Genomic DNA, 19,162 nt, shown 5'->3' with positions numbered 1-19,162 from the left:
ACGGTGCACGCACCTTTCACGCAGTTTATAATTATAGCCATAAACACAGAAAGTAATGTTAATATTGTTATCTATTACATTTTGATTGACGATGACGACCGAGCCTGTCTGTTGCTCTCTAGCGCTGCAAAGTTCCTGTTTAGTGTGATGCAAATCAAACAAATAAATTAATAGCATAGCAGTGGTGATCACGGGAATAGCGCACTCTAGCTCCCTGAGGATTGCTGGGACTCGGACAGGAGCGTTGTGAAATCTACACAAGAGCCTCCAGAAATATACAGTAAAACCTGAGCAGCTGCTATGTGATGCTCAGATTATTACCTTGACACACTACTGACCCCATTCGCTGGCGTTACAAGTGCAGACACATTAACTAGCTGATGTAACACTAGGCAGAATCACATATCAATAGTAATATATTGTGTTCATATAGCGCCTCATACCGCACTTCCGCTGTTTCCAAGCGTTGCAAGTAACAGATTTAGTGGTTCTCACTTTCAGAGCTGCCCCTTTCCTGTGGGTACCGCATGAAGGAAGCCCCCCTCTGCTGGAACCTCCCGCGCTCTGCAGTGACAGGGCACCCGGTTCAGGCCTACCTCTGTCAGTCTCATTCCTTTTTAGTAGGCCCTTCCCCATCATCCTGCACCTCGGAATCGGACTCGGAAGAGTCATCACATAACATTCCTTCCAAGTTTACACTGCAACCACGCTGAAGAAAAAAAGCAGTGTGGGTTACTTACTGAGTGACGGTTACAGTCTTTTGAATGGCGTCCTGCTGCTGCACACTGGCTGCATGACACGCTGCTTCAAGTAATGGCGCCGACCGTGCAGTCATGCTGAACTGCCTCTGCTGCGTGCGTCATGACTCAATATTACGTACACTGTGGCAGCGCAGACGCACCACCAGCAACACTAACTGAAGGGGAGGCATCAGCTAAGCAAGCACGCAGTAAATTATGTTTGTGTGACACCTTGTGCAGTCGTTCTTGATATAATTTGGCAAGCAGTGACACTCCAGTCAAGACCCGGCCCTGAGAAATATGTGCCGGTGCTAAGCACCGGCAGAAATTAAACACTTTATTCCCCATCCCTTAGAACGTACAATAAGCCACTTCATTCTCGCGCGCAGCGCAAGTGCCGGTGCTGTGTGCTCGTCCTCTGTTTGTTTTCCCTGTGGCAGGCCTAGCTTGACAGTGATTAGTTTTCTACATCCACATGAAGTGACCCGCTTGCTCCAGGCTCCGCCCATCACATGCCTATGCACTGGGGCTGCTCCGCTCGCTTGCAGCCCGTGAGTCTGTCCGCACCGTGTTCTCTGCTGCAGATTTCGTGGCACCTCTAAGAGCTCTCGTGGTCAGCCTTTGACCGATGGCTGCCTGTGACACAAGGGCTTGGATTGTTTAACTCTGCTCAGTTCAGGGATGCAAGGCTCATGTCGTCTCATTCTGTCTGAAAGACAATCGTCCCTTTTAAAAGCCGGGGATTGACTCCGCTTTGTGAGCTCCAGATACACCTGTAACAACCGGGCATTTGAGACTCTCCGAGGTTCTCCAGTTGCATCCAGACTTGCCAAATGAGGCCCGTGGCATTTTAAGGTGCCCCAAAGCATATTTTAATGTGCCTGAGACGGCAGAGTTCAGACATTAGTGTTTTGTGCGTGTACACGATGCAGTAAACGGAAAACATTCCCGTTGGTTAGATAAAGATGCAAAGATGCTGTAGATTTGGGTGGTTTTGTTTTGCCTGATACTGCTCTGCCCACAGAGAGCGGGACGGCTCGAAGTGTGCTCCTGGGCACACAGATACTGCTAGGTGGAGGAGGCTGGGTGCCAGGGTGCCCTTTTTGTACTTGGCATATTATTTGCAGTATCATCATACACATGGAAAGCTCTATATACGTTTCCAAGTAGTCATTTAATGAATCCACTATCCATTTCTCACTTCCCCTAATCTTCGCTCTATGCCCTGGCTCGAACACCCGCTCGAGACGCTTGTATTCAAAGCATATACCTAGTTTCCATAGAAATTTGCTTATGGCCGTCCCTTTCAGAGACACTTGACAGATGCAGTCGATTAGTTCACGGGTTGCTGGTAAGGTCGCACAGCAAGCGCTGGTCCTTCCATGTTGACAAGAGGGTGGCGGTCTAATACTCTGCAGCGTCACTAGAAATGACTCCAGGAAGAACGGTTTATAAAGATCTCCGAGAGGTAAGACCAGCTGTTACAGAGCAGCTACTAATGTGAGGCCCAACGATGGAAACTTTATCGCGTTGAGCACAATCGGATGCGCTTAAGTTGTGTTATAATATAATTGAGAGCTGCGGGTGGAGGGAGGAAACCCGGACAGAGGAGAGCTGCGGGTGGAGGGAGGAAACACGGACAGAGGAGAGCTGCGGGTGGAGGGAGGGGGGGGAGCCGGCCTGAGAAGAGCTGCGGGCGGAGGGAGGGGGGGAGCCGGCCAGATTTAATTTCACATTAGGGTAAATGATAGCGCTTAGAAAAGTACCCCGTAGCCCTCTGTTTGAATGGCACTCGCAATCAATTTCCAAAGAATTAGGCTTTTCGATTGTTTTTGTACGTGACAAACCTGTCCCAAGCGCCACGAACTATAAACGCAAAATAAGAAAGTTTTCAAAACGCCGCCTGATGCGTCTCAAGGACGTCTAAGTCAGTCCGGCTCGCACTAAAGAAACCAGCTACATCAGAGCCTTAAGGGTCTGGCCTCTTTCTTCATGTGCACCGTACTGGGGCCACTAGGAAGAGTGAGGTAAACACGACTCTAGAGGAGGGGGCAGCTACAGGAGCAGGGGCGGGCAGGGGGGTGCGCTTAAAGGAAGGGGCTGCTGACAGCCATGGTGTTGTTTGACCCGCCGCGTGCCTGCCTGTGTGCTGCCCGAGCTCGGCCGCCTCTGCTCCGGTGGTGACCTGTCCTCCGCACCACCATGCCTGGCTGGTGAGGGACCGAAGGCACAGATGATCAAGCCCGGGACCTCGCAAGCTGCCCCTGCTGCCGCTACACTGGGTGAGTTGTCTGGAGCCAGGCTGCTCGGTGGGGGCCAGGAGCACAACACATGTAGCTCGGCTCTGCCGCGGGCAGGGCTACTGGGCTTCTCCGGTCTGCGGCGGCTGGGGACGGGCTTCTTCTCCTTGCCGGGCAGGAGCGCGGGGAGACCTCCCGTCTGCTTCTTGCCTAGCACACTGTACTTCTGGGTCGCGGCTACGATTTTCGGGTGTCCTGGGCTGCGGCGGTAATGCGGGGCTGATGAGGGGTAGGCTCCCTCTTTAATATAAATATACAGCGGGGTGAGCACCCGATGGGGGGGGATCCCCACGACGAGACTTCTTGCGGCGGCGGTGGTCGGGGAACAATGGCGGCAACTAGGCTTACGACATTTTCGGATTTGGGGGCGTGTTTTGCTGTGCTGAGTGACGGACGACGTCACTGTCTAAAGAACAGCAAAAATGACGCCCCCAAATCCGAAAAGGACGGGGCTACATTGGAGTTACGGATCTCTCCTCCAATGGCTGGCCTCCGTTTAGGAAGCCAGCCAATGGAGGAGAGACGGGCGAGGGAGGCGGGTTCCAAATCCCTACTAAGTAACATATGATCTCCTCCCGGAAGCTGGCAAGCCAGCATTTCCGGTACTCGACCGAATGAAACTAAATCGCTCAATTATTCAATTAAATCTGGGAAATATTTTCCAGGTGCCTTTGCATGTTCAGTGATAGGGATACAATACCCAGGCGTTGCTAACCTAGACAGATTATGTCTCTGAATTTGTGAGTAAACTTTTCCCTCAGAGAAAATAATCTGAATACTACACTCTCTACAAAATCTGCATAACGACTGCCCGCATGCCATCATTTAGTGAAATCATTTGACCCGAAACCAAGGAACAAACAGCAGCCCTTAGTGCAAAACATACTCCTTGTTTAAATGAACCGAGGAAGCAAAAAAGGGCAATGTAAAATATTACTATTCCCATCAGGTATTACAATAACTTTGCAACAAATATCCCTAATGCTTGGCAGATGGGTAATAGAACAGCCAATTAAAAAAAGACATCGAACCATTAATTCCAATAAAAATCAAATATTTTAACAATACCAGAATAATCTTTTAAGCATCAAATGATGGTAATATAAGGATAACTTCTGAGGGAAATGAGCTACACTGGAAAAGGTGTCAGGCACGGTTTTAAGATAATTGGGGAATTGGTGATGTGAAACAAAGTTATCCCTTTCAGCGAATTTCAGGAAACTTTCATTTTGGGCAGGTTTTAAAAAAAATATACTCAACTGAAATTGTGACTTTGGTCTGTAAATAATTTTATATTCTCCACTAGAAACTTATCTGGAAGTCAAATCAGACCAGGAGGTCAAAACAGTCTCGTAGGCCCAATCTAAGTGACTGTATCTGGAAAGAAAAAAATCAGACTCAAGTAACAGCTCTGACTGGGTGATGGCAATGTTTGCCTGCCACAGCTCAATTCTTCCTGCGAACATTCAATAGAGGTCTTCAGGATGCAAAAAATGTCAAGGGTATTTTTACCAGTATAGTGGAGTGCACTGAAAGGCTACTTTAAAGTGGTTCAATGTTTCCCAATTGAGAACCAACCCTGTTAACTGATCTCATACACGTGGCAAGCTGGCAAAGAGTTCTTCTGTGACCCATGTAGGCTACATTACAATGACTTACTTCACTAATAATTTGTTATCTAATTTTGGTCAACACATATGAGACCGCCCATCTAGTTGATCTTGTACTATCAATTCAAATTCAAAATCTGCAATGATGATATCAAACTTGCTATTGGGACAAGTGCCAGGAGGACCAGACCCCTTTGACCTGCCACAATAATGCTCCAAGGAATACAAGAGCCAGAAGTCCTAGCGCCAGGAGGCGCTTACAGCAAATGTGATGGGGGCAGACTTCCACTCATGCATTTATAATGCATCCTGGCCTCCCATGATGTGGACTCCCTGTTTGGACAAGTGCAATAGAGACCAGACCCCTTTTGACCTGCCACAATCCTGCTCCAAGGAACACAGGAGCCACAATTCCTAGCACCAGGAGGCGTTTACAATGAGCATGGTGCAGGCATGCACAGAGTAGGACTCGCTGTTGGGATGGGTTCCAGGGGAACCAGAACCCTTTTGACCTGCCACAATACTACTACAAGGAGCATGGGAGCCAGAGTTCCTATCACCAGGAGGCACTTTCAAGGAGCGTTTTGGGTGATGGGCCTCCCGCAGCACAGGACACACCTGGGAATAGCTTCGGCAGGCCAAGGGCAGGTCCGTCCTGCGCCCATCAGCACCTGACAGAAGCTGGGCTGGGCTACTCCCTTGGCTTGCCTGGAAGAGGTACTGTTTATTTGTACTCTGTGGACATCTAAAGGTTTTGTCCTTTGGAAAACTGTATCACATCTAGTATAAGCTAACAAGGACATTGTCATTTTTTGTTATTGGGCTTTGGCTAATCGATCAACTTGTTGTTTATAAAGTAGCTGACATCGGCATACGTTCAGCAATGGGGCCTGTATATACCTGTGACTATCTGAGTTTTAGACCAGCACGGGGAAATGAAAAGTATCTGAAGCCAGTGCAGGGTGTTGTTCAACACAGAAAGGCCAGGCGGAATTCTGGAAATCAGACTCTTAATGAAATTGACCAATTACTTGAGGAGGTGAAGTCCACTATAAGCGCAGTCACAGCTCCTAAAAGAGATGCAAACGGTAAGGAGAAAAAATCAACCCAAAGCATTTCTGGCTACTTTAAAAAATCGCCACTGGCACAGATCACCCTAAACCAGTGCTCGGGGTTTGAGCAGCCAGGATTAGACGCATTTACTGTTGCTGCTTCTTTATTATGTCCACCTCTACTATATAATAATCGATTTCTACACTTATCAGATCTAAACAATGACCCATGTGTTCCCCGTTAGCATGGTTCAGAAGGCTCATTCAACCACATATTTGGCCCTACCAGTGGCCGACAAAGATACATATATGTTTCACACAGCAGAGGAGGATGAATCATGGGCTATACCCCCAGCTGGAAGTTACCCTTGTTAAAAGATGGATGCAGGCTGCTCTCCATCTATTAGCGCATATGGGTGTTAGGGTCACTAATGACCAAACTAAATCAGACTCCAATGGGGCACACACAATTAATAACCACTTGTCAAAGAGCCTTATTGACTATATTTTGGTTGACTTAAGATTGTGGTGCCTAGTTGATGATATGGCCATATAGGAAGGAGGGAAGAGTGACCATAATCCCTTGTGCCTTACGGTGCATGCCTTATTTTACAAGTATTTAGCTGATCCTTCAACTCTTAGAAGTACTGGTGATGTTGTGCATGCACTCCATTGGCATCACCTCAAATAGCTACAGGTGGTTACTAAACCAGACATGCTCTTAAATATTAGGAATGACATAAAATCAATTTTGTCTCAGATAATAGAAAGCAGTTAAAAGGAGGGTGATCTATCAGATATTAGTGTGCCGCACAAAGAGTTCTTTGAGAATATAGCAGCTTATTTTTTTAATTCCCCTTACTATCAATAAGAGTCTCCCTTCAAAAAGCAATAGATGGTTAAACAGGGAGTGTAGGTACTCAAGGCGTACGTTGGCCAGGGCTATAAAGTTGAGCATTTCACCCTGATCCTAGCTATCAGAAAGGCGTACAAGCTCAGCATGTTAAAATCTAAGAAAGAGTGGGGCAGTGATAGATGGCTGGATTTAGCAGATGTGTCTCTATCTAAAGACCATTCACACTTCTGGAAGCTGGTTGCCAGTGGAGAGAATTCTTTACGTTTTGAGCCCCAGAATTACGTTCCCCCTTCTAACTGGTTTATCCATGTTTCAGGTTTATGCCATGAAGGGGTGGCTGCCACTACTGAGGGTGTCATCATGGACCGAATTTTAACACCCCGCCATTTAATCTAGCGGATGTTTAATGATTCCCTGACCACATTTACAAGAGATAGGGCTCCAGGCCTAGACGTTCTACAAGTATACATTTTTGTACTTGATATTTATGTCAGGGCTGATTATATATTAGCTCTTGCTAATGCTATTGCGATGGATGCCCCTATCCCAGATTTGTGGCAGGGAGCTGAGGTAATACTGGTCTACAAAAAGGGTGACAAGAGTCAAATAAAGGCCCATTAGCCTAATTGATTGTAAACGTAAACTAAAGGTTTTCTGTCGTAAGGTGCTAGTAAAAATCCAGCTTCGGATAACTGAGAATGACGTTATAAGTCAGTTGCAAGCTGGGTTTTGAGCAAAAATATCTACCATAGACCAGGTCGTTCAATTCATTACAATCTGTTGGAAGAATGTTGCCTTTGTCAATCTAAACTCCGCTTTTGACTTGGTTCCTCGCTTGAGGCTGTGGAAGGTTAAGGCAATAGTCTTGCCCCATGATGTTCTATATTTATTGATTCGGCTCCATGACAAAAAATGTGCCCGGGTGAGATGGGGAGCACAGGGAAAATTAACCAATAAGATCCCAGTGTTGAAAGCTGTAGGAAAAGGCTGTGTATTAGCCCCTACCCTTTATTCCTTATACTTAAATGGGTTGGTAGGCCATCTCTCTGGGTTTCAGGTGATGCTCCTTCCATAGCTAATGTTAAGACGCCTATACTTTAATTTGCAGATGATACCTTATTAATTTCGAAAACCCTGAGTGGTCTCAAAAACCTCTTAACAGATTTGGAGTCTGTAGTCAGGAGCATAGCCAAAACTAAATGCAAGGTATTTAACCACCATAAAATGAATAAGAGTCACCTAGCACTAGGGAACAAGACACTAGAGAGGGTTGAATCCTTTGAATATCTGGGCGTCAATTTCTGGTCCAACATGTCATGGGGTCCACACATTAACACGGCATCCTCAAAACATAGACAGATTGCTGGTGCAATTTTAATAAAACATTGTGACTCCTTCACAAAGCGATTGCACCAGCTCTACAGGTCTACAAGGCTAAGGCCCTTGGAGATGCTCTATACTGTGCTGAGTTATGGGGTTTTAGTGACGACACTGACCTGGAGAGATCAGAGAATACATTTCTAAGATCATTATCCTCTCTTCCATAGTACCCCGTTCTATCCCCTACTTTTGGATATGGGTTTAAAACAGGTAGCTCTCAAGGCATTCTTATGTCCTTTGCTATTCTGGCGAAGAATTTGGGATACCCCAGAATTGGTGCATTATGTTGCTGCCCTAGAAGACATCATTAATGTAGACAGATTCAACAAAATTCCATGGCTGATTTCAAATAAAAAAAACTGGTGTTGTCCCTGGGCCTTTTTGATTTTGAGTTTCATGCAACAGCAGCCCAAATTCCTCCTAAGGGTGTACTGAAAAAACAATACTGGCTATTTACTTTACATAGGGAGGAACAAAAAGTTGTGCACTTCCTTGACTGGAAAGTTTTTGAATTTTAAACTAGGGGTGGGCAGTAAACTCCACTCCGTCAGTGGAGTTTCCAGAGTTTTGCCACTCCGCGCTCTGTTTGGAAGACAGAGTTCGGCAAAAACTCTGCCAACCCACTGGTGGAGCATAGTTAACTGTTGTGCTCACCCATATTCTCAGCAATCCCACTGTGGGGGACTTACTTGTGGCATCAATAGGGGTTCTTGGCCCCCAATGACCCTCAGGAGCTAAGGGGACTTCATCCTTCAACCAGTAGGGCACCAGGAGCGCCATTTGCAGAGTGGTTGAGAAACGGGGCAGGGCCTCTGATGATGTCTCAGCAATCACAGTTCAGAGGACTTACTTGTGGCAACAATAAGGGTTAATGGCCCCCAATGACCCTCAGTAGCCAAGAGGATTTCATCCCCCAATCAGTAATGCACCAAGAGGCCCTTTTGTACAGTGGTTGAGAAAGGGTGCGGGGTATTCGATGACATCTCAGGAATCCCGTTTTGGGGACTTACTTGCGGCAACAATAGGGGTTCTTGTCCCCCAACGATCCTCAGCAGCCAAGGGGACTTCATCCCCCAACCAGTAGTGTGCCAAAAGGTCCCTTTGCAGTGTGGTTACGAATGGGGCCTCTGATGTTGTCTTAGCAATTCCACTGTTGGTGACTTATTTGTGGCAACAATAGGGTTTATTGGCACCCTATGACCCTCAGCAGCCAAGGTGACTTCATTCCCCAACCAGTAGGGTGACCGGAGGTCCCTTGACAGCTTGGTTGAGAAATGGGGCGGGACCTCTGACAACATCTCAGCAATCCCATTGTGGGGGACCAACTTGTGGCAACAATAGAGGTTCTTGGCCCCCAATGACCCTCAGCAGCCAAGGGAACTTCATTCCCCAATCATTAGTGCACCGGAAGGCCCCTTTGCAGAGTGGTTGAGAAAGGGGGCGGGGTCTCCAATGATGTCTCTGCAATCCTGCTGTGGGGGACTTACTTATGGCAACAATATGGTTTTTGACCCCCAACTACTCTCAGCATCCAAGGGGACTTTAGTAGGGGTGGCCGAGCAATACCCCGCCTGCTCACGGAACTCCACAGAATTTGGCAGAGTGAAGCTCCACCAATGCCTATTTTAAACCCATTCATGGTCTAGAGAATTATTGGGATCTGCTCACAGTTTCACTAGACAGGAAATTATACCATCAACTCTGAATGGGGTCACTCCCCTGAAGTCATTCACTGCAAAGTGGGCGGGATCAGTTTATGTAGTGTGCCCTTTCTGTGAGGATGAAACTGAGTCTGCACTGCATGAGTTATTCGCGTGACCAGCATACGCCCAGTGTCGTTCTTGGAACCTATCTATAGACAACTGGGTACATCTAGTCATTTTGTTGCGTTGAGGAAATTGGGAGCTGATTCCTGCCCATTATATGCCTGTGCAGTCGCAAAATATCTGGGTTTGATGTGGGCGAAAAGAAGGACAGCCATTGAATCAGTATGATATTATCACTGTGACTTCCTGGAGCCTGGTCTTCTATGTACCTGTTGGAATCTGTATCATTTGCTGCTTCTATGTGACACATTTTTGCACATCTTGAACTCTAAAAGATGCTATTCTGCTAAATTGAGATTTTTCCCCTTTTTTAAAGAGAGTATATTATTTATTGTATACTTTTATGGCTTTTGCTGAAATAAAGTTATATTTGACTTGACTTGATATCAAACTTCATATCCGAATGAACAACCACAATGTGATTTCCCAAGAGCCTGAAAGATGTGCATCAGATTGATGGAGAGCTGTCACTGTCTGAAGTGTTCAGAAAATGAAATCCTAAGTATAGTCGACCTCTGACTTGAAAGATTTCCGTTTGACAGCACAGAGGACTTGGGATCCTTATCAGCTCTTGCCAAACACTAAAATAAAACTTGAGGTTACTGTTCAATTAAGATCTATCTTTTGATTATTATACGACATAGGAGACCAAAAACATGAATTTGTATTTAAAATTGACAAGAATTATCCCACATTTCGCTGCAGCTCAATCATTGTGTGGAATTTGCTAGACTCCTGGTGCTCTCAATGCTGGCCATTCGCAATATCGTTTAGGCTGGAGCAATAAAGAAAGGTACATAAACTCAAATACTGCAAAACAAATCAGCTAGACTATTTTTCATATGAAAGTACCTTCTCGTATCACACCAGCCCCTGACAATCTGTATGGGATTCTGGGGGTGCAAAGAATTATTTTTTAAATCCTCTGCATTGTCTTTAGAGCATGGTCAGGAATTTGCCAAAATTATTCGCTGTTGTTCCACAGAGTGGAACCTAAGATTCAAAATCTACTCTTCAAGCCACATTTTACTGAAGGGCCCACGGTGGACAATCTATCCTTGTGGTGGGGTTCAGCTCTGATAAGTGCTAGGCTCAAACATAAATAATCGGGACCGATTGACTTTGCCAATTCCTTTTAGGGATGTGCTACAGCGCTGACTGTGTCGGGCATTGTCAAAAATATATAAATAAATGTAATAAAAGACACAATGACACAACTGCTGCTGGCAGTCGCATCTTTCCACTGGCATCATGCATACTTGATGACACAAGCATGCACCCGTGGAGTGATATCGGCGCCAATAGCGTTCCATTTCTATTTACCAATAAAAGACGGCAGGCGCCACTTGGACAGGTAAATAAAAAAAAAAAGATATTTTTAGAGCAAAAGGGCATATTAAAAAAATAATTACCACTGGGTGGGTGTTAATGGAGGAGCAAAGGAGTGGGCAGGTGGGGATGGGGGGGGTAAATCATTGCACGAGGGAGAGAGCAGCACAGGATCTGGGAGGAGACACAAAAAGGGAAGGACACAGAGCACTGGGTCAGGGAAAAGAAGAACACAGAGAGCAGGGGTCATTGTAGAAGCACACTAGAGAGCAAGAAGCACACAACAGTGACAGCCCCATGTGGAGCAGGGGAGAAACTCACAAAGGTAAGAACAATATGGATTACGAGGGCTTTTTGCAGCAGAGAGATTGTAGAAAGCAGTGAGAAGGAGGTACAGGCAGGCATGCACATGACGGGGCTGGGAGCCCACGGAAAGCAGTGAGAAGGAGTGACAGGTAGGCAGCAGGCACCCCCGGAATGGGGCTGAGAGCCAGAGGAAAGCCATAAGAAGAAGGGACAGACAGGCAACAGGCACACACAAAATGCAGAGGAGAGACTGGAGAAAGCAGTGAGAAGGAGGTACAGTCAGGCATGCACACGATGGGGCTGAGAGCCCACGGAAAACAGTGAGAAGGAGTGACAGGTAAGCAACAGGCACACACACAATGCAGCTGAGATACTGGAGAAAGCAGTGAGAAGGATGGTCAGGCAGGCATCACACACACAGACAACAGGGCGGGGAGTCTGCTGAAAGCAGTGAATCATTCATAACAGAAAGGCAAGCAGCAAGCACGCACACAACGGGACTGGGAGCCCGGGGAGAGCAGTGAGAAGGAGGGACAGGCAGGCAGCAGGCATGCACACGACAGAGCTGAGAGCTTTGGGAAAGCAATGAATCACTCGTAACAGAAAGGCAGGCAGCAGGCACGCACTCAACAGGGCTGAGAGTCCAGACAAAGCAGCGATAAAAATGTAAAGGCAAGCAGCAGTCACGTACACAATGGGGCTGAGAGCCCTGGGAAAGCAGTGAACACACACATAACCAAATTATAACAGTATTATTTTTTGTTTTACTTAACTCCGGGACAGCTCCTGATAGCACCGATTCTTCTTGAGCAGTGAGGAGCTCAGCTGCTGCAGATCGGGGCTCATTGTGCTAGCTCTAATGAAAACTGGCGTCCATTGTCTGGACCCAGACGCGCACTCTCGCATCAGCTGGCAGAATATTAGTGCCGGTGATGTCACTGAGAGGTGCGTGCACCACCGTACTGACTGAGCCTGCCCCCCACCTCCCTCCTCGAAGTGGGAGCAGCAAAGTAAGTGTAGACTAGAAGCTGCACGGTGAGAAGTGAGGAGCTGCCTGTAATAAAGTCTCCATATATAAGGACCAGCTGGGAATCCGTTTCGCCACCCAACTACGTTTCCGGACTAGTAGAAAAAAAAAACACGTCACAGGAAACATGCTTAATGTAAATTAAAGTACAGCGTCCTGTAAGTGGTGTGCACACGCGGGGCCGCAAAAGTTATTGAGGCATATGGTAGTCAACCAAGTGGCGGTGTGGTGTTTTCAGTAAACACATGCGAGGGGCGTAACAGGCAGACATACACTGCCGCATAAGTAAACAAGCACAGCAAGGCGAGACCTAAAAAAAGGACGCAAGTGGTGCGCGCGCTCGATAGGAAAAGTGAAAGCAGGCTGGCGAGTGGTGTGCGATGTGCGCGCACCATGATGAGAGAGGAAAGCCATATGGCGCCTCTGCTCGTCATTGTGCACATAACCGCAGGCTCTAGGCCAGCCAGCTTTTGATAGAACTTTTAAAAGCCTGTTTACTAAATGTCTCGCAGAGCAGCGCATCCGCTGGCTTAGGCGAGACCTAAAAATGGAACACAGTTGGAAGCATAAGGGGGGAGAGAAGGATAGAGCTGGAAAGCACATGTTTTCTCATGGAATGCTTAATTTAAAAAGAATAAAAAAGTTAGCTAAAAGTGAGCAGTGTAAGGATAGAAGCCAGCCATTCAGAGAGATTTGTGAAAAGATGGTAAAGAAGGTATGCTCCAGGGGAGGGACTAATTCAAGATGGACAAGCTGTAACAAGGCAAGCCTTTGGATAAGAAACAAGCAGTGACAATAAAGGCAAGGGAAAAATCCTTTACAACAAAACTTTTACGACGCAAAGCTATTACAACGCAGGTTTTACTATGCATACCTTTACAACGCATTACACTGGGGGGCGCTCTAGGATAGGAAATACGTTTAATTTACTATCCAACACCTTCCCTAGTGTCCACGGGGACCGGAGTTGGAATAGTAAATTAAACGATTCACTATCCAGCACCCCAAAGTGTAATGCGTTGTAAAGGTATGCGTAGTAAAACCTGCGTTGTAACAGCATGCGTTGTAAAAGCATGTCTTATAATGTCATACATCCCAAAGGCAAATAATGGTAAACAATGTCTACCTGTAGCCCCCTGTAATTCATGGTAATCCTACAGTAGGTCTTTTTCAACCAGACAGCTTGTGTTGTCTGGTAGGCTTAACCTAATCATAACCTAATAGGGGAACTTAAAAAATATCTGAAAACAATCCTCTTCAAAGAAGCCTTCACAGCAACTTTCAGACCAGTAGCACATTTAGCGGTTATATGTTCATGAACCTCAGAGACACACTCAAAAAATATATGATAAAGTTTACTTAGAGCATTTGATTGCAGTTTCACGTTGGCCTCAGTATGTTAACTATAGTACACTTCACCATCATTTTGATGGTAAACAGACATAATATCGATTCCAAAATATCGTTTGGACAAAATATCGAGTAAAAAATATAGACTAGCAAAAATATCGACCAGACATAATATAGACTACAAAAATATCGAGTAATATCGATAATAATAGCCAAAATATTGAATCAAAAATATAGACTAGACATAATATCGACTAGATAGAATATAGACAAAAAAAATCGAAAATAAGGTAGTTATTAATAATTTTTAATAATTGTGTAATATAAATCTGTAGCGGGTTGTGGGTTTATAGGGGAATAGGGTGGGAAGTAATTTAATTATAATTAATTATGTAAAATAATAATAATTGTTAATTAATTATTAATTGGTAAATAATTAAAATATAATTGGTAAAAAATAAGAATTAATTAATAATTGATTTTTATTACATTATTTACTGTAGCGGGTTGTGGGTTTATAGGGGAATAGGGTGAGAAGTAATTTTATTATAATTAATTAATTATGTAAAATAATAATAATTGTTAATGCATTATTAATAGGTAATTAATTTTAATATAATTGGTAATTAATTATAAATATTTAATTGATAAATAATTAATATTTAGTAAATTAGTTTCTGTAGCGGGCTGTGGGTTTATAGGGGGATAGGGTGGGAAGATATTTAATAATAATTAATTATGTTAATTAATAATAATTGTTAAATAATTATTAATTGGTAATTAATTAAAATATCATTGGTAATTAATTATAAATATTTAATTGATAAATAAATAATATTTAGTAAATTATTTTCTGTACTGGGTTGTGAGTTTATAGGGGGATAGGGTGGGAAGTAATTTAATAATAATTAATTAATTAATTATGTAAAATAATTAAAATAGTTAATTGTTAATTAATAGTCATTTTAACCCCTACGCTATCCGGTGCTTTCTCTACTGTTGCACCCACTGGAGTGGGAATAGTAATTTTAACCCTTACGCTATCCAACGCTTTCCCTACTGTTGCACCCACTAGAGTGGGAATAGTAATTTTAACCCCTACGCTATCCAACGCTTTCCCTACTGTTGCACCCACTGGAGTGCGAATAGTAATTTTAACCCCTCCGCTATCCAATGTTTTCCCTACTGTTGCACTCTTTGGAGTGGGAATAGTAATTTTTACCTCTACGCTATCCAGCGCTTTCCCTACTGTTACACTCACTGGAGTGGGAATAGTAATTTTTACCCCTACGCTATCCAACGCTTTCCCTACTGTTGCACCCACTGGAGTGGGAATAGTAATTTTAACCCCTACGCTATCCAACGCTTTCCCTACTATTGCACCCACTGGAGTTGGAATAGTAATTTTTACCCCTATGCTATCCAGCGATTTCCCTACTGTTGCACCCACTGGAGTGGGAATAGTAATTTTTACCCCTACGCTATCCAACGTTTTCCATACTGTTGCCCCCACTGGAGTGGGAATAGTAATTTTTACCCCTACGCTATCCAACGCTTTCCCTACTGTTGCACCCACTGGAGTGGGAATAGTAATTTTTACCCCTACGCTGTCCAGCGCTTTCCCTACTGTTGCACCCACTGGAGTAGAAATAGTAATTTTTACCCCTACGCTATCCAACGTTTACCCTACTGTTGCACCCACTGGAGTGGGAATAGTAATTTTTACCCCTACGCTATCCAGCGTTTTACTAATGTTGAATTCACTATAGTTGTTACAATAAATTTTAACCATTTTGCTATGCTACGGTAAAAATATTATATATGTTTAGTTAATAATATGTATTTATATATATATATATATATTATTTATTTTTGTTATTTTTTTTGTATTTTACATTAATTATTTATTAATATTACATTTATTTAGTCATTTTAACTAAGTTTATATTAAATATATTTCTTATTATATTAGTTTTAACTTAATTTAAAGACATATAAAAAACGATATTTTGACAATATATTATTTACAGTCGATATTTTAGAGTCGATATTTTTGTACTTACCTGTATAAAGATAGAAACTTGATATTTTGTCCCTCGATATTTTCTCATCGATATTTTTGCAAGTCGATATTAATGGGCTCGATATTATTTCAGTGATCCCATTTTGATGTTTGCTCTGTTTGCAGCAACGGATTGCTAGTAGTGTGAAAGCTGCCATATGAAAATAGGAAAGGTCTAGCAAAGTTCATCCTTGTAAATATGGAATCTGGCCTTTTGTATCTTTAAGCAGTCCGTTTCTACAATTAGCTTATGTATTATCAAGGATTGTGCTGTATGTTGGTCAATCCAAAAGTTTGCTATGTAACTTATCTGTGATTTTGTCTGATTGTGTTTCATGCTTGGCTTGTGCTTGATTTCTAATTTAATAAGTCAACATTTTACACTGACTGGTGAGATATAGGTGGAGCTTGCTCGTACCATACATTTCTTTGCCATCTACTCCAAGAGTTTTATTCTATCATCTGAATCTCACCCAAGGTATATCAGTGCCATGTGTTACTACTACTCCAAAGTTTCTCCATTTTCTTTTGTGTAAGATAGCTTTATCAATTTAAAGCAGCATTTCATGCACGATGATAGGATAAATAGTTAGCATTTTACCCGCAATAACAATTCATCTGATTTCAGTAATTAAGATGTGGTTTCGAGTCAAGTGTCCCTTGAGAAGGTTGACTTTGAAGTGCAGATTTATTATTGCTGTAGGAGGGCAGGTCAGTATTTCATAATTGGTGGATTTCTCATCCAGTTCTATTTTTATTTGATTGTAGTCCAGCAATTATGATTCAGTTCTAGCTCTAATGTAAACTTTAGTGTGATACAAGGTATTTTGCTGGGTGTCTCATCTGGTGTTTGATTGGGCACTGGTCTTGGTGGTAAATTGTCATCATTTACCTATGTTACTGCTTGCTTTGGACGCTCTTGTTTGTAAAAATGTGAATATTTCACAATATTTCTGCCTCCCCCTTCCAGTCAAGCTCCCGGAGGTGGGTTTCTTTACTGACTTTGGGATTGGATGTTTGTTGATCTGCAATCCCTCCATTTTGGGCAGGGTTTTTTTTGGGTCTGTGTCCTAAGACCCCAATCTTGATGGCCTTGACCGGCTATGAAGATTGCTCCAAGCTGCCGGATCTCATCTTGGTGTCGCCAGCCTGCATTTTGCATCAAGTCGACCACCCTCTTCGGGACACCTCCCCCCCCCCCCCCCTTCCACTACCTATGGTGCACGGGCACAGAGAGGGAGTCTGGCCCCAGTCAATAAGATTCCGTGACCCACAATGGACTATGGGCGGGTGGACATTGACTTTTAGGGTCCCTTGTTGTTCTTTCTTCCATTGTCGGTATGCCTGACTTTGTCTGTCTTTCCAGCTTCCTGTCTCTATCCCCTCCCCCCTCACCTTCTATGCTACAAGTAACTCGTCGTTGTGTTATTTATGCGTTGGTAACTGATGTAATTCTGTACAACTGTTCTCCTGTAAAGCTCTCTGATACTTCCGGGTCTAGCCAGTGCTATATAAAACTCTGCAAATAAATAAATAACTATCCATCAGTCTGCCCATCGTGTCTAGGAAATTGATGGTACAGCTAGGAGAGGTTCCCACATGATTGGTGGATATGCAGGAAACACAATGTTGGTGTGGGGTTTGGATAAATATGTAGCTATCTTGAGTTGTTCCTCGCGTGTGGTATCAGTTCCCTGAGATAGCTAACACTCTCTGGTATTAGTTATCTATACTTTATCAGGTTGTGGGTGCTGCTGATATCCAGGAGTCTTCAAGAGTTGCTGCAGTCGATTCCTAGAGTGGTTCACCACCCAAAACAGTTTTTTAATTTTGAACCTCGCCATGTTGTTTGACAGTTTGTCCTCGTACATTCAGCAGGTTATCCCACTCTCAAGTCACTGCCCTGTGGCCAGATAATCATCTTCGGTTAGCGTGCAACCATAATTGTCACTCAAAATCCATTTGAACCCAGTACATGACCCCATGGTGCACTTAAGAGTGTCATCATCTTATGTTCGTTCTTGTACTGAAAGCATTTTGCAGACATCAGTTTTAACAAAATAGTTATTGATGGGTTCTTCCAGTTAGCCTTTGAGAAAGTAATCCATAGTAGTACTTTTTGTTATGCTTAAGAAGCACCAATGGTATGATTTTTTTCACAATTCATGTTCTATCTTTATTTTCACAAATGTCAAAGGCACAAATTAGAAATGCACTGTGGGATTTTTGCACTGTTTGCTCTTCTCCTTAATACATTTAGCAACTGTATTATGCATTTAGCATTTAGCATTTAGCATTTAGCATTGATGTCTTTGCGAATAGGTCTTTGGGAGCTGCAGTACCATATACTAACACAAAAGAAAGAATATAAAATAAGATAGCAATACCATATAACATGACTTACATAGTATAACATCATTTGGCAGAAACAATGGGGCATATTATCAAGGGGGGCGATAGGAAATTATCGCCGCTTTAGCGGACGTTTTTGGCCGCTAAGCGGCGATAATTCTTTCGCCTTATTAGCAAGATGTCGCTAACAGCAGTTAGCGAGAGCTTGTAGGCGATAGCGAGTGGTTTGGAGCCCGCTTTGCATGTCAGCGATATTTATCGCTAATGACATGCAAAGTGGGCGTACCCAACCTGTTAGCGACTGAAAGCAGCCGCTAACATCGTTATCGCCTATTACCAACACAGGGGTAGTGATGGAAATATTTGCGCTAAGCGCGAATATCTCCAAAAACTAATGCCTGCTCAGACCAGTTCTTGGCCATTATATCCAATGGGAGGTGGATATAATGGCTAAGACCCTGTTAGCTATAATGTGTGAATATCGCTGTATTCTCAGCGATATTCACGGATTTCGCCGCTATCGCCGGAAATGTTATCGCTTTTGAGATAAACGTTGCTAATAGCCCGTTATCTCAGCGATAAAATCCGGTGATGCGCGGCGATAAAAAAATTGCTGCTAACCCTACTTAGGGATAAATATCGCTATTTGTTGATAATATGCCCCAATGTTCCTCTTTTTCTCAAATCATTTCATATATGTTGTGAGCAACTCGTTACCTCGCATTGATGGTGGCTATCACAATTGATCTCAGCTGCCTCAGACAACTATTATTACTTTTCACATGGCATTCTAGCTTGTTTTTTGTGTTAGGGTGTATATCTTAATACTGATATTTTACAACTGATTAATAGATTTAAGGCTATTTTAAAAACAGTAGCCAGCCGTTATGTATTTTTATTTTAGATGAAACTGTGAATTAAGTGCAGTAGCAATGGAGATCTTCCTGTCCTGGCCGAGATTAAGGAACATGT

The 19,162-nt window shown here is 43.7% G+C and overlaps 1 protein-coding gene across 1 annotated transcript in view; it reads left to right on the top strand.

Annotated features, from left to right (window-relative positions):
• KNDC1 (kinase non-catalytic C-lobe domain containing 1) overlaps nt 1-19,162 on the top strand; it is a 757,927-nt gene that overhangs the window by 493,605 nt on the left and 245,160 nt on the right. The gene's annotated exons all lie outside the window — the stretch shown is intronic.

Source organism: Lissotriton vulgaris, chromosome 5 (assembly GCF_964263255.1).
Source record: "Lissotriton vulgaris chromosome 5, aLisVul1.2, whole genome shotgun sequence".
In the NCBI taxonomy this organism is placed as follows: domain Eukaryota; kingdom Metazoa; phylum Chordata; class Amphibia; order Caudata; family Salamandridae; genus Lissotriton; species Lissotriton vulgaris.
The sequence above is the reverse complement of the archived record's forward strand: the minus strand, read 5'-3'. Positions and strand labels throughout refer to the sequence as shown.